This window comes from Callorhinus ursinus, unplaced genomic scaffold (assembly GCF_003265705.2).
Source record: "Callorhinus ursinus isolate GAN/ISIS: 27379988/994484 unplaced genomic scaffold, GSC_fseal_2.0 scaffold1, whole genome shotgun sequence".
Classification (NCBI taxonomy): domain Eukaryota; kingdom Metazoa; phylum Chordata; class Mammalia; order Carnivora; family Otariidae; genus Callorhinus; species Callorhinus ursinus.
In genome coordinates this window covers 46,202,708-46,229,242 of record NW_027397063.1, presented here as the reverse complement: position 1 = coordinate 46,229,242, position 26,535 = coordinate 46,202,708, and positions in this window count along the sequence as shown.

The following is a 26,535-nucleotide window of genomic DNA, read 5'->3' as shown; positions in this document are numbered from 1 at the left end:
CTTGTGTTCCCTCTCTCGCTGTGTATCTCTCTGTCAGATAAATAAATAAAATCTTAAAAAAAAAAGTCACCCAGTATGTATCCATTTGTATCTTTCTTCTTTTACTCAACATTGTGAGATTTAAAATTTTTTTCATGTCTAAATTTGTTCCTATTATATTAAAACACAGTTGATTTTTGTATATTAACCTTGTATCCAGCCAACTTGCTAAAATTTCTTACAATTTATTCATCCACTCTTTTGAATTTTTATATACATTTCCAATTGTCGGGCGGGGAATGAGTTTTCTTTCTTTCCAATTCTTATACTTTTCATTTCTCTTTATCATTTTATTGTACTTTGTCAATTTATTTTTAAGACCTCTAATAAAATGTTGCTTCGAATGGACATTTTTATCTCTTTTCCAATCTTGAAGGATATGATGTTAACATTTCACAAGTAAGTATAATTGATGTAACTGGGGGTTTTTTGTTTGTTTTAGAAATGCTTTATAAGGCTTAAGAAGTTTCTATTTTTAGTTCAAAAAAATTTAAAATTTTTATTAAATGTTTTCTTTGCAAGGGATATAAGTAGGATGGGCTTCTCTATTCCCATTGATCCAGCAGAATCTGAGCTTCCTATCTCTGCAATCTTAAGCTCTATTGGATTTAAGTTTCTGGTTCCCAGAGTACAATTCTTTCACCAAGGGATACAACAAATGTTCTGTTAAACTGGAAGTTGAGACTGGCACCTGGCCACTCTGAGCTTCTAATGCCAGTGAACCAAGGGGAAAAGAAGAGGCTAACTGTACAGGCTGAGATGATGATTCTGTACAATTCCCAATGAAGGCAGGGAGAAGAATGTCTGGAACACAGGAGGACTTTGGTTTCTCTTAGTACTCCTATATCTGTGATGAAAATTAATGAAAAACTACAATAACTGCTCATGACTCAGGAATGACAGTTTGCACCACCTCAGCAAGCAACAAACTGACCAGCTAAAGTGTTTACTAAGGGCAAAGGAATATGAAAAGCTTAGTGTTAGAAGGAAATTTGAAATACCAGCAATGACTACGTGTCCAGTTTCAAAAACAGGAACCGCAGTAGTTATGAGTATTTCATCCCAACTGTGAAATAAATGTGTGTATTCTTTTCTTTTCAATCTCAGTTCTTTTTCTTTGCTTTTCTCCCATCTTCTATTCACCTGTTTTCTAACGTAGGATGTGTTAATGGTGGTTAACCTCAGAGCCTAGGATTTAGGTTACGAGACATCAAAGGGCAAGTGTGATTCAGCCCAAAGAAGAATGGGCATCACTCGTGACCAAGGTGACATGTGGAACTGTGTGTCCTCTGGGGAGAAGTGAGTATGTTTTGTTTGTACAAGGATAGAGTAGAGGCATGGTTTTGCTATTGTCTTTATTTGGAAGTTAAGTATGGCTGGAACTGTATTTCCCAGAACAGTTTCTTAAGGCTTACGATTAAGTGAGTTAGTCCAAAGAGAAACTGCATAAGATTTGGAAAGCAGAGACAAGACAGCTGTCATGACTTTTTGAAGGTTTCATTGGTTAGGTATAGTGAAAGAGAGATGCAGAGAAACAAGGTGATTCCAGATTCTCTTCACTCTCTCCTGCTCTGGGTGCAGCTCTTCTTCCCACCTGGTAGTCCTACTGACCCACAGCAGCCCAGGCTCACCATCAGATAAGGAGACTGCAGCTTTCCTTATACATCACTGCCTTTTCTTCATAGTCTGCCCCTGGCAGCTACCCATATTTTCTCTCAAGCTCCCAACTTGCTTCGGTGCTTCAGGAGGTTAGCTAGTAGCTAGTCTCTGATCCTCCACTTTCCCCTTTTTCCACAACTGTTCCATTTATTCCTACAAGGGATCCCTTATTACATGATACTCGGTTCTGCCTTCCGGACGGAATCCTGACTATTAACACTCATATTCCTTTCTACCTCCAGAAATTATTTCTGATCCCTCTAACATTTTCACTTTATTTTATTAGATATTATTCATGTATTCCTCACAGGCTGAGGTTGCAGAGGAAGATCTTATAACTGTATTCTCTTTGTTAGAGGCTTGGAGGAGTTGTCATGCACCCTTTCTTCTCTCTGGGATATATTTAATTAAAAACAAACAAAAACACTAAGCAGGAATCAAAATACAGATTTAGTTTAGTAATGGAAAAGTTGAATTTCAGAAATTGGCAAGCCAGCCTCCCTCTTATCCCAATTAAAATCTTCTCATTCAGTCATCAGAGAGAAAGCATTAAATCTCCACTCTGTGGAGGGCTGTCCAGTGTGTTTGCCACAGGAAGAAGTAACTGAGGAGGAGAATATACTTCACTTAAGGACCCACAGTTCCAAGAGAAAGAGGGATAGACCTGCACTGTCTATGTTTCTAAACAGTAACCTGTCTCCGAAATGGTGTCATGAATGTCAGGCTCTTCCAAATGTCAACAGGCAGTTGAAAGTCACTCCTCCCTCACTGAGGGACCCCACAAGTGTACATTCTAATATGGTCTCTTCTTTGGATGTAGGGGAAGACCCCACTTTGGAAACTTGGGGACATGGGACTCAGGGTTCTACCTTTATATACTTTCCTTGCCCTAGTGTCACTACAGCTTAAAGATCATTCTTGTAAATAATTTATTATGGTTACCTGGACTGACATCTCCTATTTATAATCTTACAGACTGGCCCATGACCCATGTCAACACCTCCTTGCCTATATGAGTTCTTTCTTGAAGAACAATAAACTCTACAGAGTGGGAAAACAAAATTCTATACTTGCTTTCCCATTATTTCTTGATGGTAGGGGGTGAGCAGTGGTTCTGGCCAGTGAGCCATAGAAATCTGCTAAGTGGAGTGTTGTACTTGAAAAGCTTCTGTTTATAAAAGGAGACAGACACAGGTGTCATCAGCCCTTTTCTTCCTTCTTCCTGTCTTGCACATGTGTCTTTTAGTACTATTTGCTGAAGCAATGAAAATAGCAAAGGAAGTGTAATTATGGATATAAATAATCCTTACCAACTATTCTAAATTGGGAGGGGAAGGGTCTTGGTTAGTAGATACTTACGTTGGATTTGGATGTATTTTTCCTGTCTTATTAATCATAAGGCTGTCTAATAAGTGTGTTAATATTTTTCTCAACACACCTTATTTACAAAAAAAATCTATTATCTTTTTACTAGGTTCTCACATTGTTAGTACCTTAGACAGTAGTTCTCAAATTTGAGTATCCATCAAAATCACCTGGAGAGATGTTAAAATACAGATTGCTAGGACCCAAAGACTCATGCCAAGTTTCTGATTCCAGCAGGTGTGAGATAGGTCTAATAATTTGCATTTCTGACATGTTCTCAGGTGATGCTAATGGTACAGATCTGGGAACCACACTTTGAAATTTACTGTTTTACAGTATCAATGCTGGCTTGTCCTTTTCCATACCTATTTTGAGATAATAGACCCCAGTTGATGTTAGATGCTGTGAGGAGCCAGACTATGTTAAATTTTGATAAAGCAGGAATTATGGAGTGACTCAAGTGTCAGGAGCACATCCTCAAAAGTTGCCTTATTAAAAAAAAAGGTAATGACATGACTGGCTCAGTCGGTGGAGCACGGGACTGTTGATCTTGGGGTTGTGAGTTTGAATCTTACGTTGAGTGCAGAGATTACTTAAAAATAAAATCTTTTAAGGGATGCCTGGGTGGCTCAGTCAGTTAAGCATCTGACTCTTGGTGTCAGTTCAGGTCATGATCTCATGGTTGTGAGATCTAGCCCCACATTGGGCTCCAGCATGGAGCCTGCTTAGGATTCTTTCTCTTCCTCTCCCTCTGCCCCTCCCCACCTCTCTTAAAAAAATGAAATCTTTCTTAAAAATAGCAAAATTTTCTTCTCATGTTGGTTAATGATTTCTTGTGGCAATGTCTATAAATTTTAGGAACGATTTGTAAGAGGATAATAATCAGTATTTCTTACTACAGGATTTTTTAATAAAAAATAAGGGAAAATTAAACCAGTTTCCAATTTAATAATAATTGAATAGCTCACCCTTTTTCAGCTGATGGAAGAACCAAATGGTTTTAATTTAGTTTTGGGTGTCATTAGTTTGGTAGAGTGTTTATCAGGCATCTCTAAGGATGAACCTATTGGAAGATAATGTATTATCAAATAGACTGGTATAATTTTCTATTTGCAAGTTAAATAAATTAATATGGTTGACATGGTGTTTTATCATCATATGCAACTGTAGATTTCTGATGTGTGCTTTGGTGATTACTATCATTCAGTCTTCTTAAAGAACCTAGACATCTCATTAGTACTCTGTTACTGAGCAGTGCGATCATGTGTGCAGCAGCTGGAGAGGGACCATATATTTCACAGAACTCTGGATTAATAATAAGAAATGTTCTGGTAGTGACCCATGAACAGAGAGCAGAAAGCACATCCAGTTTTTTTTATGTTATTATACAAGTCTATCTTTTTAAAGTAAGTTTTTTAAAAAAAATCTTCATGGTAAAGATCTACTTGGCTCTCGACCTATGCTATCTCTTTTTACCACCAAATCCAGTATGGCCTTTCTCCATCTTTAGGCTCATCCCCACACAACAATCTAAGGTCAGTACTGCCTTTGATCAGGAGTCATTTAAAAATCCCTGTGGTGGGGGCTGGGGGGGGGCAGGTGGTGGTTTCACCTGGTGGAACTAGATGATCCAGCTCTAATTAGGTGTCCAGATGCCACTAGTTAGGCTTTTGTCTTTTAACTAAGTCCTACCTTAAAACCACAAGTCCTAATAAACGGACTCCTGACTGCCACATGTGTGTTCTAGTTTCCTGGACAGAACCCTCATTCCTCCATGACTTGGGTTTTGTCTAGTCCCCAGGTTTTCAAGAAATATAACCTGACTCTCTCCTAATGCCTGACTCCCTGCCCTGTGCTGTGACGATTCAAGTGCATCTGTCACCTGGACGATGGTCAGGTCATAATCAATACCTGTGTAGGACTTTACCGTTGACAAACCACCCTCTTATCTTTTCATATATTCTCTTCTTTGAGCACCAAAATGATCAAGTGAGCATGGTGATAGTACCTCAATTTAATTTTAATTTATAGATAATCTAAGGCTCAGAAGGGTTCAATAAACTGCCCAGGGTCCCTGAGCTAGTAAATAGTCAGCAGTGATGCGAGAACAGATCCTCCGAACATAAATCTGGTACTATTTTTCCTAACCCTCCCTATGTGCCAGATTTCCCTGAAATTCTGGCACTCTGCCTGAACTTCTTTCTACTGCTTGCTATTGGGACCTTCTCTAGAGCAGTCTGATCTCCAGACTTAGTCTTGCCCATTTTGTCTATCCTCAAAACTCATAAGAAGGATAAATGAATAAGTAAATACATTTCTCCAAAAGTTTGCTATATCTGAATTGAAGTATAGTCACAAAAGATACGCAATTTGTCCATAAGAAGAATAAGTCACCCAAAACGTCAATTTATCTCATAAGCAAGGTTCCCTTCTTGTTGGCTACTCTCCTGAATATCTAAATACAAAAACTGGCACCAGCTTGTTCATTTAGGTAAGTTGCCTAACGTTGGCAGGGTGGGGATGGCCAGGGCTACTGGCATCTGGAGAGCAGACTGGCTCTTACCCTGAAGCAGTTCAGGCTCTGGGACAAGACCCATCCCACCTTCTTTTCAATACCCTGGAGATAATGCTCTCCTTACATTCTTTCCAACTGAGACTCACTTAACTGCTTTTGTAAATAAAATGCCCTACACTTGAGGAGATTAATATGTTACTAATATTATTACTTTGTTTTTACATATTTTACATTTTCCAAGCGTTTTTACACTGAGAAACTTGATGTTCAGAGAGGTTTAGTAACTATCCCAAGGGTGCATAATTAGAGACTGGAACCAAACCCCCTGTACTCTTATCTTTCCCTCTTTCCACTACACATGTGTTTCCTAGTGCCTTGACCCTGGGTTGCTCCTTCATTCCCTCTTTCGTTTTTACAGGCAAGAGCTAGAGACCACTTCAGAAATACTTGTTAGGGGGCTATATGCTCCTACCCAGTGTGTCTAATTGTGCATGGTACTTTAAGATACCAAAATCTACCTGGGTAGGGCAACTATCTTGCACTTGATAGATGCTTGAAAGAATTAGAGGTGGAAAAAAATTGGAGAAAAAAAACAGGCTGCCTGATGCTTATTGGTCCCACTGCTAAGTATGAGAGCTACTAGCCTCTGGGGCTACCGAGCACTTGAAATGTAGCCAGTCTGAATTCTGTTGTGTTGTAAGGATAAAATACACACCAGATTACTATATGTGTATCTTACTATTAAAACAAGGAAGATTTCTCATTGATAACTTTTAGATTGCATATTTTGGATATATTTTGGATCTTAGCGATAGTAAGGTTGTTTATTAGTAAGTTCATTTTACCTGTTTCTCTTTACCTTTTTTAAAGTGACTACTGAAAATTTAAAATTACATATGTGGCTTACAATCTGTTTCTGTTGGGCAGCACTGCCCTCAGGCATTGATTCATTACCTTGCAATTCCTAAATTGCTTGTTTCCTCCTTGGTATCTTCTCATATAATTTCTCCTCCTTAAATCTGTCTCTTCCTTCATAACTTGGTTTGTCACAAAGTTTGAACCCCAATCAATTAACCAGCTTATGCTTAAAGTCAAACACCATTACAGTACTTACACCCACAATTATTATGAATTATTCTGTTTCTAAAAGAAAACCCAGTCTTCATGAAATTTCAGACAATGCCTTTTTTTTTTTTACATTGTTCTAGGACACCTAGTGTAGCTCTAAGAGTCTGTTGAAATGGGCTTGACTGACATCCTGAAGATATATAACGTTATCCTAAGTGACAGCCCAACTAATCCTTCCCTTCAAATACAGAGACTGCCAGTTACACTAGGTGTTCTTAGTAACCAAATGTAAATTAAAAAGAAAAAAAATTCTTACCTCTATTTCCACTGCCATTCTTTCAGGCCAAACTCTCACTTCCCTGTTGTATTATTCTAGTTGCCTCCCGCCTGAAATCTTTACTCCTGGTGTCCCCATCAATTACATCCTGAATCCCACTAGCCATTCAATCTTCCTAAAATACCACAATTTTCATGTCAGATTTTGCTGAAAAATCTTCAGTGACATCCAATAGCCTAGAGCAACAATTCTCAAACTGTGCTTCACTGAACCACATGATTTTGCTCATCTTGAGGTTAACATTTCTTCAACCAGAACAGCTATCCTATGACTGTTCATCATGTTCAGTGTTCTGGTTTCATGAACATATGGAATACAGTTATACCAACTGTTTTAATGTTCTTATCTACTAATTCTATCAGTCATGACATTTCTAGGTTAGTTTTGATTGATTGATTTTTCTCATTTTAAGCTGTATTCCTGTTATTTATTTATTTATTTTTTGAATGCCTGGTAGTTTTTAATTGGATGCCAGACATTGAGAATTTAACTTGTTGGGTGCTGGACATATTTGTATTCCTATAAATATTTTTGAGCTTTGTTCTGGGATGCAATTAAGTTACTTGGAAACTGATTGTTTCAATTCAGATTTTTAAGCTTTCTGAGGAAGAACCAGCACTGTGCTTTAGTCTAAGGTGACTTTTCCCCACCATTGAGGTAAAACTCCTGTGAATACTCTTTCTGATTTCTAATTTCCGAGGTATGAAGTTTTCCACTCTGGCTTGGGGAAATAGGACGTATTTCTGGTGAGCTCTGAGAAGTTTTTGTCTAGTCCTTTGGGTGATCCTTTCCCCATACACATGCAGTGATTACTACTCAGCTGGATTTGTGGAGATCCGCTGTAGATCTCCAGAGCCCCGTCTTCCAGCAGCTCTCTCCTTTGCAGTATTCTGCTCCATGAACTCTAGCCACATTGGCACACCTCAGACTCCCAGTTCCCATCTTGTAAATTCAAGGATGTTGCTGGGCATGATCTGAAAACCTGTGCCATGGCCTGGAAATTCTCTAAGCAGTAATCTGGGGCAGTCATGGGGCTCACCCTGTTTGTTTCTAGTCGCTAAAGGATTATTGCCCTTTGTTGTTTATTGACTGGATGACTAGAAAACAACTGTATCATGTATTCTGTGGATTTATTTAGTTGTATGTGAGAAGGTAAATCTACTCCCTATTTCTCAACCTTAGTGGAAGCAGAAGTTTCAGTCGAGAGACTTAAATTGCAGTTTGTTTTAAAAATATATTTGGGCCTAAATGAATATTTTAAAAATCTAGAATAAAATCTAGCCAGATTTTGGGAGATCTGCCTTCCTTGATCTGCCCTCAGTCTAAATTTCCAATTTATTGTCTTATTTCAGGCAGCATGACTAAATATAGCTTGTATGTTTCCACCTCTTTATTCACAAGTTTCCCATACTGTCAATGTGATATTGTCTCCCTGGCTGGTGTTCTCTTATCTAGTCCTCTGTTCTGGTCCTTTCTACCTTATAAGATTACTTTAATTATGTTTACTTCATCTTACCAATAATATAATATGATCTTTTAAGATGGGAGCCATGTCTGAAATTTTTATATTTTTCCCAAACGCTCAACACAAAGATTGAGCAGTAAGTGAACACTCAACATATGTTTGTAATTTGTCTATCAGAATGCCCAAGAGCCTGACAGTAGGAGCCTGGAATTTTATTCTTGCTAGTCTTAATCAGCAGCACACAAATTACTATATGACAGAATAAAAATAGGCTATGAGGTAATTTCTGAGTAATCATGATTTGACATTATAAATGTAGTCAGCTTACTTTTAAAAAATCCAGACAGATGGTAAAACATTCCATGTGATTTTTATTCTGTGTGCTCTGTGTCCCAATTCAATGGCTCACAATGTCTCACTTCCATTTTCTCAGACACCAAGGGTCCTGTGCTAAAATTTTCCACTGTACCAGGTCTTTTCTTTGTACCCGGTAGGACAGAGTATGTAATGTCACCTTCTCTATTTTCACTGACACCAAAGCTACATGAATCCTAATTATTTACTGAGCGTAGTTGTCTCTGGGACCAACCCAGAGGCAAGAAGCCAGAATGGTTAAGAGCATGACCTCTGGTGTCAGACTGCCTGATGTTGAGCACTAGTTTTTCTGGATATTAGCACTGTGACCTTGTGCTGTCATTTCTTCTCCCAGGCCTCAATTTCTCGCCTATCAACAGGAGATGATAATAGTACCTGCCATGCAGAATCCTGTAGGACCTTAGATTTCCCTACCACACTCTGTGGGAGTTCAGTGCTTTTGAATTGAATTGAGATATATGTTCATACTCCTAAATTGGGTCATTGCTTTTTAAGGACAAAATTCCTTACCAAGTTGTTTGAAACCCATGGCAATGACCAAGCACAGAAAGACACAGCCATTATCTCTGATTTTAGTGTGTCTATGAGCTCAGTCTGCTTCACTAAGAAGACTATTGCAAGAAGTTTAAGATCCAAGGAAATTAATTACACTCTATTCCTGCCTATTAGTCTTGCCAGGATATAGCCATTCTCGATGAGTGAGAAACTGAATAAATTCTACTCTTATATGCCCCAATATAATTATAGTTCTTTTATTGTGATAATAATTATTGCCATTTATTAAACACCTCTTTACCAGGCATGGTTCTGAGGACTTTATAGATATTATTTAAGATGAAAACCTTATGATATAGGCATAATATGGATGAGAAGGCTAAGGCACAGAGAGAATAAAGACCGTGCTGTGTCACTTGGGTAGATAAGAGCAGAGTCAGAATTTACACTCAGGCAGCCTGACTGCAAAGCCTACCACTGACCATCTCTATTCTTCTGATAAACCAAGATTTTATTTTATCTATGGTGGCATATTTGTCAAATCCCAAATTGGCCTAACTGGTGTAGAGTTTTAGAAGTTCTAAGACATCGTTAACATGAAATAGGAGTCATGGAAATGCATTCCAGGGGGAGTGAGATGGGTAATGATTTTTTTGAAAAACATTAAAAGCTATCTAGAATAACTTACAGTTTCTCACAAAATATAGGCTCTACAGCTGAGAGTCCTTTGCAGTGAGAGATGGTGAAGCGTGTTCCCAGGGCACCTGGAGCAAGGTGAACTTGGGGAGAACTCTTGGCCTCTCGTGGAGTACGGAGAAGTACTAGAATGTGCCAGTGTATAGGGCACCAGAGAAAGGGCAATTGAGGCTGGTCTTTAGGGCTGGCTAGGAGGTCTAAAAAGAATAGAGTAGACCTTGATGGCTTAATAGAATCTGCCCCCTTGCTTACTGTTGTTTAGTACGCTAGCTTTCAAAGTGAGATCCCCAGACCAGCAGCAGCAATGTCAACTGGGAGTTTGTTAGAAATGCAAGTTCTCAGGCCCCATCCCAAACATACTGAATGAGAAACTCTAGGGGTGGCACACATCACTCTGTGTCTTCACAAACCCTCTAGGACATTCCCAATAGACACTACATTTTAGGAACCTCCAATGGCAGGATACTTGTTGAACTTCACAATTAGAAATAAGAGTATTAAAATGTGAGAAGATTATTGAGAGCTTTTCAAGATGAATTAGATACAGATACACGTAAATGAATGTTGACACCCTGCATCTGATCTGTTTTCAAAGTCTTTTTGACTGAGATAAGTGTACCAGATAAGTCCAGTCCTCACTTCTTTTCCCCCTACATGACTAAGGTTCATAAAATCAAGGCTTAGGCTGTGGCATAGATCAAATGCGCTGCAGTTAATGACTGGGTGACCCAGCCAAACGCTTTCAGTTGGGAAAACATGTGAGTGCAAGTAATATGTATTAATGGATGGGTATTTTAAAACCTGTTCTAATTTATATTTTTTAAATAAAAATCACTGGAAAAAATAAGCATGACTGCTGTTATTGTTTGGTTTCAAATCATTTGTGATAAGTCTCAACACAGGGCTGAGAAGTTCTCCTGAAGAGCATGAGCTCCCGGAGGGCAGGGACCTGCCTTATTCATCAGTGTTCACCTAAAGACTGGCAGAGAGCCCGGTGCCCAGCTGCCCAACAAACAGATCATGAGCTGCACTAACTGGAAATGAGTAAAAAGATCAGAGAGCTTTCACCTCATATGTAAGAGAACAGAGATAGGAAAAGGAAGTAGAACAGGGGAAATAAATTTGAGATTTGACAACTCTGCCATCTTCTGTATAGTGAGGACTAGTAGAAGCTCTACATAGATGTATATGCCTCACAACTGCAAAATCAGGTAGCTCTGATTTGTGCGATTCATAATTTTAACATGCTTATTGGTGGCATGAATTGATTAATAAAGGGCTGCATGGAGAGTTTGTTTAGCGAAGCATCAGAACTACTGAAGAGTCTACCTTTATTGGCCCAGTTTATGCATTTGCATTCAGTTTCAGTGATGAGGGAAAAAGTCATGCTGCTGAATGACAGACCTAGAAGTTTTTAGAGATATTGGAATTGCAAATGACAGCCCAGCACCTCTTCTTCTTTTTTTAAAAATTAATGTTAGACACGATCAAAGAATAAAATCAAAAGACACATGGGTGCCCATCATGTGCCCTTAATTCTAATTCCTGACCATTTTAAAAAATAATACAAGTATTTTACTTCAAAATTAGTTACCTGGTTTGCTCAGAAAGTCTGCATTATTTCCAATATACAGCAAGCATTGGTGAAATATATTTTGAAATTTTATCTCTTAGATTCAAAAGGCAACACAATAACAGACCCACATTATAAACCATGGCATCTGCTTTGCTTCCAACTTTACATCTTAAAGATAAAATTTATTACATTCTTTTGCAATGTGCAATCTTATTAAAAATAGGCTAGACATGAGAACATCTAAACAGAAATTACTCCTTTGAATCTAGCCACTCATTAAAAAATACCCAGCAGCATTAACCCTTCTAGCTGAAAAACATGTTTTGGGGAGGTTTTTTTCCCCAATGGATTCTTTCTTTGATCTTTTTACCAGGTTCACAAAGGATGTTTCAAAATTGATGAGAGGATTGGGCAATTGATGAACCTGAGCAATAGATGGGAGGGGGAAGGGGTCTCTTCCTTATGCAGTGATGCTGGGTCACTTCCAGTTGATAGCAATTTTCCAAATAAGTAGGCATCATCTGCTAAAACATCTGTGCCCACCTGGTTAGAGAAGAAAATGATGATTTTTAAAAAGATTTTATTTATTTATTTGGGAGAGAGTGAGTGAGAGAGAGCACAAGCAGGGGGAGAGGGGAAGAGGCAGAGAGAGAAGCAGGCTCCCTGCTGAGAAGGGAGTCCAATGCGGGACTTGATCCCAGGACCTGGGATCATGACTGGAGTGGAAGGCAGATGCTTAACCAACTGAGCCACCCAGGCACCCCAAAAATGATGATTTATTGGAAACATTAGAAGTAAGTTCATTAATTCATTAATTCATTCATCATTTATTTATTTAGAGTAGTAGAAAGCCTTTATAAAAGGTATATTTTCCCCCAAATCATTAGTTTCAAGGTATCTCTTATTATTGTTGCTGGCTATTGTTCTGAAGCGCTCTGTGGTAAGCTTTCTGCCATCTTCCAAAGTATTGGAACCCCTGATATTTTAGCTGAGCACAAAGCCACCTGCAATTAAGACTGTTTCATAGTCTTCGCTAGTGGCCTGGGAAATGTAAGCATCCTTTGCAAGTAGGTGTTATTAAGTTAAGTTTCTGGGAAATTCTTTAAAGGGCATGGTCCATCTATTTTCCTTCTTTCTTCTGGCTTGGAAATGGACAAAATGTCCAGAACTCTAACAGAATTTTGAATCATGAATTGACCTGGGGAATGGAAACCTTGCACAATAAATAGATCATCAAGAAAGAAGAAATCTGATCCTTTGACTGAGGTAAACATACATCCTGGATTAACTCCTTCCAGACTCCATGACAGAAATAAACTTCTATCTTATTTAAGTCATTGTTATTTAGGAGTTTTCTGTTCCTAACTTGTCTATTTGCAAAGGGCAATTTTGTTAGTGTTGTTGTTCCCCTTGGCAACTAATACCAGGACTGCCAAGAAATACTAAATATAGCCATTTGTAATCCTCCAAAGCTAGACCAAAAAAAAAAAAAAAAAAACCTTAGTTATAAAAAGAAAAGTTAGTTATATCTAAGTATATCAAAATATAAGATAAATGTTACCATAAACAAATTCAGGAAAAAATGGTATGGTAAATCGAATTAATTAAGACAGATGACAAAGAATTAGGATACAAAATGTGCAGAGAACAATTGCAAATTGAAAAAGAAAAGCAAATACCCCCACAGGAAAATAAGCAACATAAATAAGCAGAATAAACAACTCAGACAAGAATCAATCCAAATGACTGATAAGCATTTGAAAAGATGCTCAAATTCCGTAATAAAGAAATGAAATTGAAGTTAAAATGAGATACTATTTTATGCTTATTGGATTGTCAAAAATTAAAAAGAATGACTGCCAATTACTATCACTAAAGAATACTTTCATACATGGCTAGTGTAATTAAGTGTTACTGCCATTTTGGAAAGCAATCTGGCAATATCTATTAAAATTTTGAATGCATTTTCTCTGATTTGACATTTCCACCCCTGGGACACTTTCCCAAAGAAATAAAATTATAAATAATGACAAATGCATGACAATGCTGATTACAACATTTTTCATAATGGTAAAAAACCCCGAAACTTCGATAGGGGAATTGCTGAATAAATTGTGGTATATCTATACCATGGAATATCATACAGGCATTAAAGTGACGAATTAGGGTTCTGGCAACTGGTTTGGCAGGTTTTCAATGAATATTATTGAGTGACAAAAGCAAGAGATAGAGACCTATATATAATTCATCTCATTTTGTGAAACAACCAACAGGAATGTGTGATGTGTTTGCATATCTACATGAACATACAAGCATGGAGGAAAATATCAAAGGATGAATTCTAAATTGTTAACCTGGGTCATGTCTGAGGTGAGTGAAAGCAAGAGATGATGTGAGTGGAAGGGTAAGAAAATATAGGATCCAATATGAGTTATGGCAAGAAGACAAAGGCAAGCCAAAAAAATGTGGCTAGTATGTTTGACTTATTTATATGTATATGTGTGTATATATATATGTGTGTGTATTATATATATATATGTGTGTGTGTGTGTGTATATATATATATATAGAGAGAGAGGGAGAGAGAGAGACATACACTGAATTATGACCCTAATTTTCACCCAGAAATACTGACCAACACCTTATTTTAAGATAATTTTTATTACAAAAAAATACATGTTTATTATAGGAAGATTAGAAAATGTAGAGATGCAAAATAATTTTTTGAAGAACCCATAATCCCTCTACCCAGAGGTAACCACTTTAGGACTATTTTTAAATGCATGTAATTTTTAAATATACTGTGATACTGTTTTATAATTCATTCTCATTTAAACACCACAAACTTCTTTAATAATTAATTCTCCTCATAAGTTTATGATCTCGTCTTCTAACAAACATGAAACCATCACTTTACGTCTACACATCAAGTCCTTTCACAAATGTGCATATCTTCAAACCATGCATGGACTTGGGAAGGGAAGAAGCCGAGCAGTCTGGAAGAGAGGATTTGAGGGTTTTGTTTTTTCCTTCTTTTAATTTCTGTAGTAAACCCACATGGAAAACCTCCTCTTTCCCTCCCTCCACAAGTCAACATATTCTAACATCTTTCATGATATTGAATCTTCTATCTAGGTTAAGAATGGAATAGAAAAACTTGTTGTAAATTGTGGTTTAGAGCAACATCATGTGACTTTTCTAGCCCTCAAACGGTTCAGTAGCATCTGTGTAATCAATGCTGCAAAACATATTGTCTTTAGCAATTATTATAGAAAGATTTGAGATTTGGGGGATGCCTGGATGGCTCAGTCGGTTAAGCATCTGCCTTCAGCTCAGGTCATGGTCCCAGGGTCCTGGGATGGAGCCTCACATCAGGTTCCCTCTCCACTGGGAGCTTGCCTCTCTCTCTGCCTGCCGCTCCCCCTGCTTGTGCTCTCTCTCTTTTTTTCTCTCTCTCTGACAAATAAATAAATAAAATCTTTTAAGAAAAAGATTTGAGCTTTGACTTTTGGTTCTGCATATTAGAGTACTCAGTCAACTACACTTTCAGTAGAACTTATGGTCATCAATATACAACAAATCTTCAAAGGGGTTTCCTTTTCAGGAAAAGTTACTTTAATTTTATTATCCGGGCAATTGTCTACGCGCTTTGATCATTTGGACATAAAAGTTGTTGACAGAATTTAGCTCTCCCGTGCTTTATTTTTTTAAGACATGACTTACTTTACATTAATGCCCTTGTTTTGATCCCATTCTCTATTCATTCCGGAGAATAAATAACTCTGTCTTACACTCCTGAGATTATAATAAAGATCTAAGAGGCCAAATTTGAATCTCCAGGGCTGCCATGCCTATCTACCTTATAGATTTGAGAACTATCAAATGCCAACCAAGCCACATAAGCAACCCCCTGATCTTGTCCTTTCTTGGGATTTTTTTTTCTTCTTATTAGAGCCAAAACATGCCCCTGTTCCCCCATACACATCTTGCTTTCAACCACGTGCCCTAAGAATCTACTGGAACATGCTTCTCTCCTGAGCATTCAAAATGGAAACAGGTTTATTACTTTTAACCAACTGAGCCACCCAGGTGCCCAGAAACAGGTTTATTACTTTTAACAGCTGTCTCTTATTTATTCCAAATTGGACCCCTCTGAAAACCCAATCTGGTTAGTTTCCTCTGCGTTTGGACATTTTGAATCCTCAGAGCTCCTTGAAATGCAAGTTAAACTGTTTTGTCTGCCTTATCTAGACTGATTCTTTTTAAAAGTCCAAACACAACAACACACGCTTTTCCTCAAGCCGTAAGCCCACATGAAAAATGACATTCAGTCTCCCAAACGCCAAATGGACAGCTTTAATGTCCATTTCCTACAAACTGAAAGCCAGCCAGGGTGATAGTTCTCTTGCTTCATCTCATATTGCCTGGGATTCTGTGAGGTTACTGCTGACTGTCAGTTTACCCATTCTAATTAAATCGTATTCCTGTAAGAAGCAACAAGGATCATCTCAATTAGGCTGCCATATTGGCTCATTTTAGCATAACTGATTAGTTATAATCATGCAGTACTTACTTCAGTTATTTATTACTAGCCCACTTCTGCCCACATCACTGCTATAATAAGCTTCAGTATAGGTGTCTTTCTACTCTCTTCTCTTTTTCCCCAGTGGGAAATGATGAATTAATTGGTTTGGGGAAAGAGTTATGCAGAGCTGGCACATCAGTACTGAGAACTGATTGCATGAGCTGTTTCCTATAACCCAAAAGAGTTCCACTTTTTTATATCACTTCCCAAGTCATTTTAAATGTAGTTCAGGAAGTCCCTTGCTCCAGGGAGACATTTTCAGATTTTGCAAAAGGCTTTCAAGTCCTAGAAAAGTGATTCAAAGCCAAAGGCATTGTCTGGTAGTCTTCCCTTTTATTGCAGTCGGTTAGCTGTTTGCTTCACCTGGAGACTGCAGCAAAAGAAAATTTCCTGTCTGTTGGAAGAAGCAGATAGCAATGTATTTCCTTATATAGAAAGGGAATTTTTTTAAATTACACTTTTTGAGGGATGATGTTAAAGAACATTATCCAAATTATGAGCTAATAATCATATACCATAATGGTTACAAGAACAGGTTCTGAAGCCCAAAATTTTAGGCTCAAATCTTGTCTCCAAAAATTACTAGCTTATCATCTCTGTCTCTATTTATTGCCTCATTTGTAAAATGGGAATAATAAAAGTCCTACCATATAGGGTTATTATGAGGCTTAAATGAATTCATACATGCAAAGTGCTTAGAATAGTGCTTGGGACATAGTAAATCATTAATATGTGTTCTTTTTAGTAGTCTTAGAATGGCCTAAATAAACAGTAGACAACTATTATTAACTGTTTCCTTGGCACTGTGGGAAATGTTGAGACACTTAACTTAATTCTTCAAAAAGTCCAAGACTTGGAGCCCAAGATGCTGCCAGAGCGAGTGTTGCTGCTTCTCTTAATTAATCTTGTCTAATCATATTATGCAGCAAGCATTTAGAGAATGAGTCAAATTTGTCTGTGGAGTTTGGTTATAGAAAGGGCTTAGTTTTCTGACATCTTACACCCCTGCCTCAGAGACAACTGGGTGCCAAACCCAGATCCGTGGGTTCAACTTTTCAAAAACCAGCAGACAAAATTAGAAACAATGGCGAAATTAACTAAGGTTGTCACTGTTGACCTTGACAAAAGTGTATAAATTCTTGTTCAGCACTGATCTGCTCATTTCTTTGTCTCTTTCCAAGGTAGGTTTTTTTCTCTCTCCCTTTTCCACCAATACATTGAATGACAGGTACAAAAGACAACTGGCTATTTTTACTGATATTTTTCCCTCTAGGGTTATCCATTATATGAAATGAAATAGTTTAAGAAAAAAATGCATTTATAGAATGGAATCGTTCTGAGGTAAGAATTTTAACCACAATTTATTTTATTTTCATCCTAGTCTCTTGGAGAATGTATGTCCATTACTGCACTTATCATACTAAAAATGATTTGTTGATGAATCGTGTCTCCTACTAGAGTTAAATCTTGAGAGCAGAAGCTGGTATCTCAAGTATTTTGGTATTTCAAGTATTCTGGTATCTTAAGTATTTTGCTAATTTTTGGCTCTTATTGGGTATTCAAAAGTATTTGTTGAATTTAATTGAACTGGAATATATAATATTCCAATTTAATTTAGGTAAGTATGTCTTTGAATATCTATCATGTGAAGATGTTGATTATAATTGTACTTACTTAAAACTCATAATTATCCTAAGTTAAGGTCATATCAACCAGAAAAATACAAAAACAATGAGAATAATACAAATAATACCTTAGATTTATATTATACATTACCTTTCAGAATCACTAAATATATTTAATGCATATCATTTGGGCTGAATAATTGCATTAGCAATTCTAAACTAGATGTTAAGCTATCGTGCAGATCATGGGTCATTGATCCTTGGGAATATTTTACTAGATCATGACAATGTTCGATTTTATCTAATGTTTACTCTCTGCCTATGCTGTGTATCAGTATTTTATGGGAGAGTATCTTTGCCTTCAACCCTGAAGCACAAAGACACAACCCCAAATCTGAATTTTCTTTGGTTTCTCTTCATAGATCTATTATGAATATTTTTTTCCTAAACTCTTCACAAAACTGTTCGTACTTTCAGCCTGGATCTACTGGTAAACTTGGGCCAGTCACTTATTTCACTGGTCCTTTTTTATGCTCACCTATAAATCATGGAGCACTGAGATAGCTGATATTAGAGAACTTTTAGTTCTAAAATTTCAAGGATTAAAAAATCTTGGGAAAATACAATTCAAATTTCTTAACCAGTACAGTTAACACTTGAACAACATGGGGGCTAGGGGTATTGACTGCTCCCCAACAAAAAAATCCACATGTAACTTTCGACTGCCCTAAAACTTAAGAGCTTACTTTGACTGGAAGCATTACAGAAAACATAAACAGTCAATTAACACATATTCTGTATGTTAGATGCATTATATACTGTATTCTTACAATAAAGTAATCTAGAGAAAAGAAAACATTAAGAAAATCATAAGGAAGAAAAAATACATTTATAGTACTGTTCTGTATTTATTGGGAAAAAAATGCAAGTACAAGTGGACCTGCACAGTTCAAACCCACGTTGTTCAAGAGTCAATTGTACTTTCATTTCACATCCAATGTAGAGAATGAGGTGATGATGCTTTCTTAACCAAGGATGTGTTATGTGTAAGGACACGTTGCATCTTGGTTAGATGCCTTTCTAACCAAGGACGTGATCCCTTCTAAGCTGGAGCTTAGCCAGGAGTCAGTACAGCATCAAATTTAGAAGCATGAACTCAGGAATCAGACTGATGGGTTTAATTTGTTTGTTAGTTCATTCCCTAAGTGTTCCATGATACAAGTGAATGCATCTAAGACTAGAAAGCTTCCTGTAAATTGTTGCTTAATGGAGACCCAAAGGATGATTAGGAACTAGCCAGAGGGAAGGGGACAGGGCTGAATGGTCCAGGCAGAGGAAGTCACATCATGTGTGAACATCTGGAGGTCAGAGAGTGCTCTTGGCATTTACTGGTAATGCACCAGCCAGGCCATGCCTGGGGATGAGAGAGTGGGGGAGATGGGGTGGGGACATAGGGCAGACCAAGGGGCGAAGAGCTCTGCAGGCCCTGTTACTGCGTTGGGCTTTATCTTACATAAAAACATGGGTTTTAAATAAGTGATATGATTGTTCTCCTGTATACACAGCCTCACTCTGGACTGGCTGTAGTCAAGAGACCAATGAAAAGAGTAAAGCAATAAGCCAGAAGAGAAATGGTGGTGGCCTTGATCAGGGTGCTGGTAGGGGACTAGAAAGATGCGGATCGTTCTGAGTGATATTTAGACAAGGAGTCAGCAGAACTTGGCAAACGATAGAATGTGAACATGAAGGATGACTTTCATGTATCAGGATTCCATACAAGAGACATCACTAGCTACCTCTCCAAGTCTCAATGTCTTTATATAATGTGGGTTATTATATATGTCCCTCATAGAGCTGCTGTGAGGTTAAACGAGTTATTACATGTAAAGCATTAACCCAGTGCCTGATGTACAGCAAGCCCTCAGAAATAATAACGATTATTTGCTCTTATAAGATAGTGTTGGTACTGAGTCTACAGGTAGAATTTCAGGGACATATAGGATTCCCTCCCTTGAGTTACAAACTGTTATTTTTAAAATATAATTATAGATGAGAGCGTCACACCTTCATGACCTGTCCTGTGCATAGCTCCATCCCAGCATTTCTCATTTTGAACTGTAAGAGCTAACACACATCTAGGTGGCTCAGCCCTCCCTAAAGTGGGAACTTCTTGAGGTCTTATTGCTCCTTTAACCCACAGAGCTTAGGAGGGTATACTTGGAAATGAATGCATGACAGAATTTAATCAGAATTTTTGTCTCTGGAGGAATAGGAAATAGTTGAGTGTGGAGAACTAGAGTTTTGATCCAAGGTTGGGAGAAGAGAAGGAGTGGGCTGAGATGGTCCTGGACAGGATATAAGGAAAGCTGGGAGAGGAGAACCCATGGAAGGAAGGAGCTGAAGAGACATGTCACCGGCACCCACTCTGTTGATTAGGGATGGGCCTTTGATTAATTAATGACCACAGAGGGAAGAGAACAAAGAGAGGAGAGTATCCCAGAACCAGGGATTAGCATTAGGGACTGAAAAGTACCCTTTGGGTTTGTCTATAAGAAATCAGCAAAAAGAACAGTTTCTGTGGAATGACGGGCAGAAGAACCAAATGGCAGTGGGCTGTGGGTAGACCCGGAGGAGGGGAACAGAATCCGGGAGTGTGAGCTGGATTGCCCAGATACCTGGAGTCATGATCATCATCACCCTTTGAAATGAGTGCTTCAGATAATCAATAATTTGTGCGACACTCTTGATTTGTAATTTAATTCAACATTTTAACATTTCTCTTCCAAGGAGATAAACCTGCTTAAAGCCCCTGCTTTTATAGAAAGCTACATCGCATATAAATAAATAAAATGTAAGTACTATCGCTGGTTAAGGGGCCGTAGATTTATGCATAAAGACTAAGCAATTAGCAATTTTCTACTGAGTAACCCTTGCCGAGTTGAGGCACATAACACACTATCCCAGCAGCATGAATATTAGGGAGACATCGGCATCATTTGTCTACCCAGTAGTGCCCCAATTAAGAGCATCTTGCAGCATTTCCCCAGATTTGTGGTGTTCACTGGGCCTTGTAGCTAAATGTATTTCACTTACTGCCTTGAGACACGTGTTCCAGCTTGTTGGGAATCATTTAAGGGCTTGATAATTCTTCCTTCCTCTGTTGACATGTGGATAAATCCATTCTCATTTTCAGGCACTTCGTCTCCAATTTTAATAACGGAAGAGGCTTTGTCAAGAGAGACTTCGTGTTTGTTTACTTAGAGGCATATTCATATTTCTTCTTATTACTTGCATTATGGTTTCCCAGCAGTGGAAGCCTTCAAAAGTAAACATGCATAATAACCTCGCTTGATGAAGAACTCAAGTGAATCTAATCAATTACGATGACACCAACTTGAGAAACTGTCGGGGTTGCTAACGTGAGAATAATTTAACTCTTTTCACAATGTAATTAATAAGCATTAATTGAGTTTCTGGTTATACCTAAGGCACTAAAATGCCAAGGTGGTATGGATTTCAAAGGAGAGGCTCTGTGTTCCCTCCCCTCGTAAATGTATTGTCTAGCCCTGATTGAAAGAGATTGCCAATGATAGACTCACTGTGGCCAGCAGGGAGAGGACTGGGGTCAGCGTGATCTTCGGCACCGAGTACCGTCTAAGTGAATGATACTGTTGTCTCATCTCCATCTACTCAGCCAAAGATGCCACTTTTTTATTTGCCCTCTCGGATTCCCTGTTGTACCTATCCTCTATCATGGTTTTGCACATCTCAAATCCTCTAAGCAATTTTGAAAGCAAAGCTACCCTCCTGCATCTTGAGCACAGCATTTAAAGACTGCACAAATGCTGTTGAATAGCCATAAAAGTGGTTAACATGTATAGAAGTCTTAGTATGCACGACGCTACAATATTCATGTCACCTCAGGAGAGGAAGTAAGAACCCGTATTAGGACAAAGCATCAGACATAATGTCTTAAAGATATTTTGATGGGAAAAACAGAAATTCAAGATAATTTAAAGTTGGGGGAGGGGAGAAATGGGCATTTATTTGCAGGTTATTGAAAGAGCCTATGAAAACCAAAGGCAGGAGTTGAATCTAGGTCTCCGGAGGTACTGTTAACCGGAAAGCGATTTGGAACACAAGCAAGCAATCTCTCTTCCCTTGTTCCCTTATTTCTGTTTCTCTTCATTCTTGTGGTTCCCTCTCTACTGATGTTTCTGCTGATTAGCATGCATATGGCACCATGTGACCACACCACAGTGCCAGCCTCAAGCCCCAGGTTCGCATCACTCCATTCAAGCAAAAAGCACAGACTGAGAGTGTCACCTTGGTCCCAAATCTGTATTCCAGATAGGAAAGATACCCTAATTATCCCTGATTGGATCAGGTGCTCACACTTGGTCTAATCAGTGGGCCAGGACGCCAGTGTCACCTTACAGACATGGCAGCTTGTGGTCCATGCCTATTGGATGAAGGCAGGCACTTCTCAGAGAAGAGTGTGGGCTCAGCAGGCACTCCAAACTGTCTGCTAAACGGGGATAAGAATTGATAATTACAGAATCAATAGAACTTGGTGATCAGTTGAATGTGTGCATGAGAGAAAAGGAGAAATTGGAGATGACTCCTAGGGTTCTACAGTGGTGGACAACAAGGGTCCAAGATGGTAACCCTTCCATCGGGAAACCCCGAAGCAGAGGACAATGAGGGAGTGAAGGGGCCTGTAGACGAACAGGATGAGGAAAAGACTTCTCATGTTCCGAATAACATAACCCATCAAAGGTTTTAGCTGAGTGGTGAGCTGGGACACATGGCTGTATAAACTCCCTTCTCCTCGCTTCCACAGTTCCCCTGGGATCCCGCATTCTACCTCTGCTGCATGACTAGCACCACCCAGCCTGGGATGCGAAGATTTTTCTCTACAAATTGCTTGGAGTGTAGCCATAATTAAGATAGAAGAAACCTCCTCCTCCCCTACCCGACCCAGTCCCCATCAGTTTCTCTAAGAGGGCAAAAAGTGTGTTTATTCTGCTCATTATTGTACCCCCAAGCCTCGCATGGGCAATTACAGATGGGTAATAAATGTACACTGAATGAGAATAACTAAACATCCTCAACAAGCTATTTATAACACACCTGGGGAGAAAGACGACTGCAGAGAATACAACCAGCATAAAATAGCTACTTTCCAAACAAAAGATTTTATTCTTAAAATAATTAAATGCTCTAGACTTAAAAGTAGGGTGGCCAACTTATCCCAGCTAGTCTGGGACTCTTCCAGTTTGAGCACTGAAAGTCCCACGTCCTGGGAAATGCTTCAGTCCCTAGCCAGCCAGTTGGTCACCCAGGCAGGTGTCACTTCTCACATGGCAGGCATTAACTTCTTTCCTATCAAGTAGAAGCTACGTTTTGACCAACAGGACTCTTCCTGGGCCAAGGTAAAAAGCTCGTATCTCAACTCTTCCTTCTACTGAAGGCCTTCCCCACTCCTTGTCTTTACCTTGTTTACTAGGTAACTGAGATACATTTAATGCTGGAAATTGTACCGTGTAATGCAAATGTGAGAATGGTGGTTTACATGGCATTCAGATCCCAAAAGAATAAATACCAGAATAGAATAGGAGGAATTCTTTGGCTGTACGGCAAACTGAATGACAACACACACGAGTATCTAAGGCCTCTCTCTGGGTCCAACTTTCTGAGAGCAATGTTCTCTGAGAACTTTGGGAATAATGGACACAAGTAATCAGGACTTTGTAGTTATTGAAAAGGCATACCATTACTGCCGATTTGTAAATGTCATTCCAAGTCCTCGGTTTTCTTACAAGCGGGTGTCCTTGTGTCCCTATTTGCTTGGGGCAGTCTTGGATTATATCTGTTGACCAAGTTTAATTATTAAAATTAATATTTTATTATTACTTCCTAATAATTTATTATTATTAATTATTACTATGTCCTGGTATAAAAAATATACACATAGGTTTGGGTGATAGATAATATGGCCATCATACTAACGAGCGTAGCTGTGACTCCCAGAGCCCAGTCTTTCCGGTACAAATTGACACACCAAACTCTGGGAGCCCAAATGTGAAGAACTCACAGCGATGTGCAGACGACCCTTGTGCCTGACCTCCTCCCCTTCTCTCCAACATCCCAGCCCCTGTTCTCTTTCCTCTCCTGCTTCCTATAGATATTTGCTAACAGATAAAAGTCACAATAGGTCTCAGCATCTTTTGACAAAAATGCACCAAAATGCCAGTCTCAGATTTAATTTCCTCTCCATATGTAAATTAACTTTTCGTTTGGAAAGAGCTACCTTTAATTCTATGTTTCTCTATCATGATTAAAATACACCTGTTTATTTTGCTGGCAAGGTTAATTTGTTTACTTCTTTTGGGAGTTTGGGCTCTTTCATTTTCTATTTTAAGATGTTGATATGACTGGACTGTGATAAGATGCTATTCTATAAAGTTCTGAAGCCATGTGTGCAACTTGAAACTGAAGGGGCCCAGAGGACAGCTGGGGCATTGGGTTAACGGATGCAGGAGGCTGAGGGGGAAGGAAGCTTCTATCCTTCCTTTGCTTGGGTGGGTCATCTCCTGGGCTCACTTTCCTGCCTCCAGACAGTGGCCAGTCCTCTGTACTCTTGGTCCATGAAGTGTCCTCCTCTCTGGTGCTGCTTCCGACACATTCTTTTCCTTGTAGGCCTTTAAATATGCGAAGCCATCCAGACTAGGAAAGAGATTTACACATCTGTGTGCTCTGTCTTGATGTGATCTTTTTATCCTTGGGTGTTAATAATAAGAACTACTTTTAAAAAAATCTGTTTTTATGAAAACGCATGCACATGCCACAAATTAAAATAGACCAGAAAGCTAAGAAGTGAAAGGTAACTGTCTCCTCCCCCACCCATATCCTGTTCCCATTCCCCAGATAGATACCTGTTCCTTAGGTATCTTTTCAGGAAGTGTGTACACACACACACACACACGCATGTACACACGCATGTACACACGTTTATGGAGATCTTCTATATCCAAAATACACTTCCTGAGCTCTTCCGTCTACTGAGTACAAGCCACCAGGAAGCCACACAGAGTGTGGGGGGAGGATTCAGTCCAATTTCCTCACAAATACAGACTTGCAACTTGTCTCCCTGACTACGGCTTCTCCCTGTTCCAACCCACCCTGAGTATGCTGCCAGAGCCATTTTCCTAAAATACTGCTTCCCTCACGTTCTCGCCCTGTCTGCGATGTTTCCTGTAGCGTATTCCTAAATTTCTCTGCCTAGCTTTCTAAGCTTTCCTTTATCTTGCTCCCTTCTATCTATTCCAATGTTGATTATTATCATTCCATATCGTAAATCTGAATCCTTACCTGCAGAGAGGTCAGTTTTGTTTTTTTCTCCTGAGACATGTCACGACCCTCAGTCCCATTTCTGGGCTTTTGCTCATTGCTTCCCATGCATACTTATCTTCTCTCTACCTCAGGAAATGTCCCTATAGATTAAGATTAGTCCTTGTGTTGTGTTGGGGAGGAAACTGAACCTAGGGGGAGTTAAGCGATTTCTTAAAAGTCACATTCTTATTTTCTGGCAGATACAGAACTGACTCAGTAGCCTGGACCACTAGTCTTTGCTGTCAAGCACACTCCTTAGATCCCAGAGGTGTTACCGCTGGACACACCCAAAGCACCACAAAGAAAAGAGTAGATTAAGGGCAGCGAAATACATTACCTTATAGGGTTTGTTCATTGTCAGCCTGTGCGAGAAACAGAAAGTGATTAGTTTCTTCTGGAGTGGGGGTAGACCATGGTGTTGATCAGTCCTCAACAGCATCACCAGAGCTGAGCAAACTTGGCAAGTCCTTCTCCACCTTCTCATCTGAAAAATGGGGCACATAATACCTGCCGTGCCACCTTGAGTGGAGAGGAAAAAGCCCGAGACTTTTTTGTCCAATTACAGAGAATGACCCCTTATTTTGGATCATGAAGGCCCAGATTCTATTTCTTCTCCTTGTTGTCAAATGTCAAGTGTGAAGATCAAAGATAAAATTAGTCAAGTGTTTGGTACAGCGTGAAGACGCCATGAATTTAGACCTGATGATTTGCCTGGCCACCAGCCCCTCCAAGACCCGCCCTTGCCTCGCCTGAGCTGATGAACGCCTCCACCTGTACCTGCTCGGTGCCTTCAGCACGCAGCCGGCTTCCCACCTCCAACCTGTGCTTCCTGCTGCTTCCCAGACATCCCCCAGCCAGTAGTTGTACATCTCATCTGCTCCCAGACACTCATCTCGGCGGGATACTCACCCTTTTACTCCCGTACTCTCTCATGCTGAACATTAGCCCAAATGACTTCCCCCCGTTGTCACCATACTCCGGCCACAGTGGTCCCCCTCCCTGGATGCACCTGGATCCCTGCAAGCCCTTCCTCTGCTCCTGTCAAGGTGCCTGGTATTCACAACTGGACGTTTCTCAGTCTGGCCCATTTTACCACCTGCCAAGGTCAGGACTGTGGTTCAGGGTTGCATTATGACTTTCGGGGGCTCTAGGCACTCTTGTCTTTGTGGGCTTCTTCCCCTCAGGGGCCTGGGGGCTTTGACTGTGGGTGGGGTTGGTCCACTCTAAGGAAGAAGAAAGGAAAAGCCTTGGGGAAGGCAGGAGAAAGAGAAGTTGTCCCTGGCCCTCTTCAGACTTTTCTAATGTTGGAACTTCCCTCGGCTGTTTTCCAGGTCAGCAGG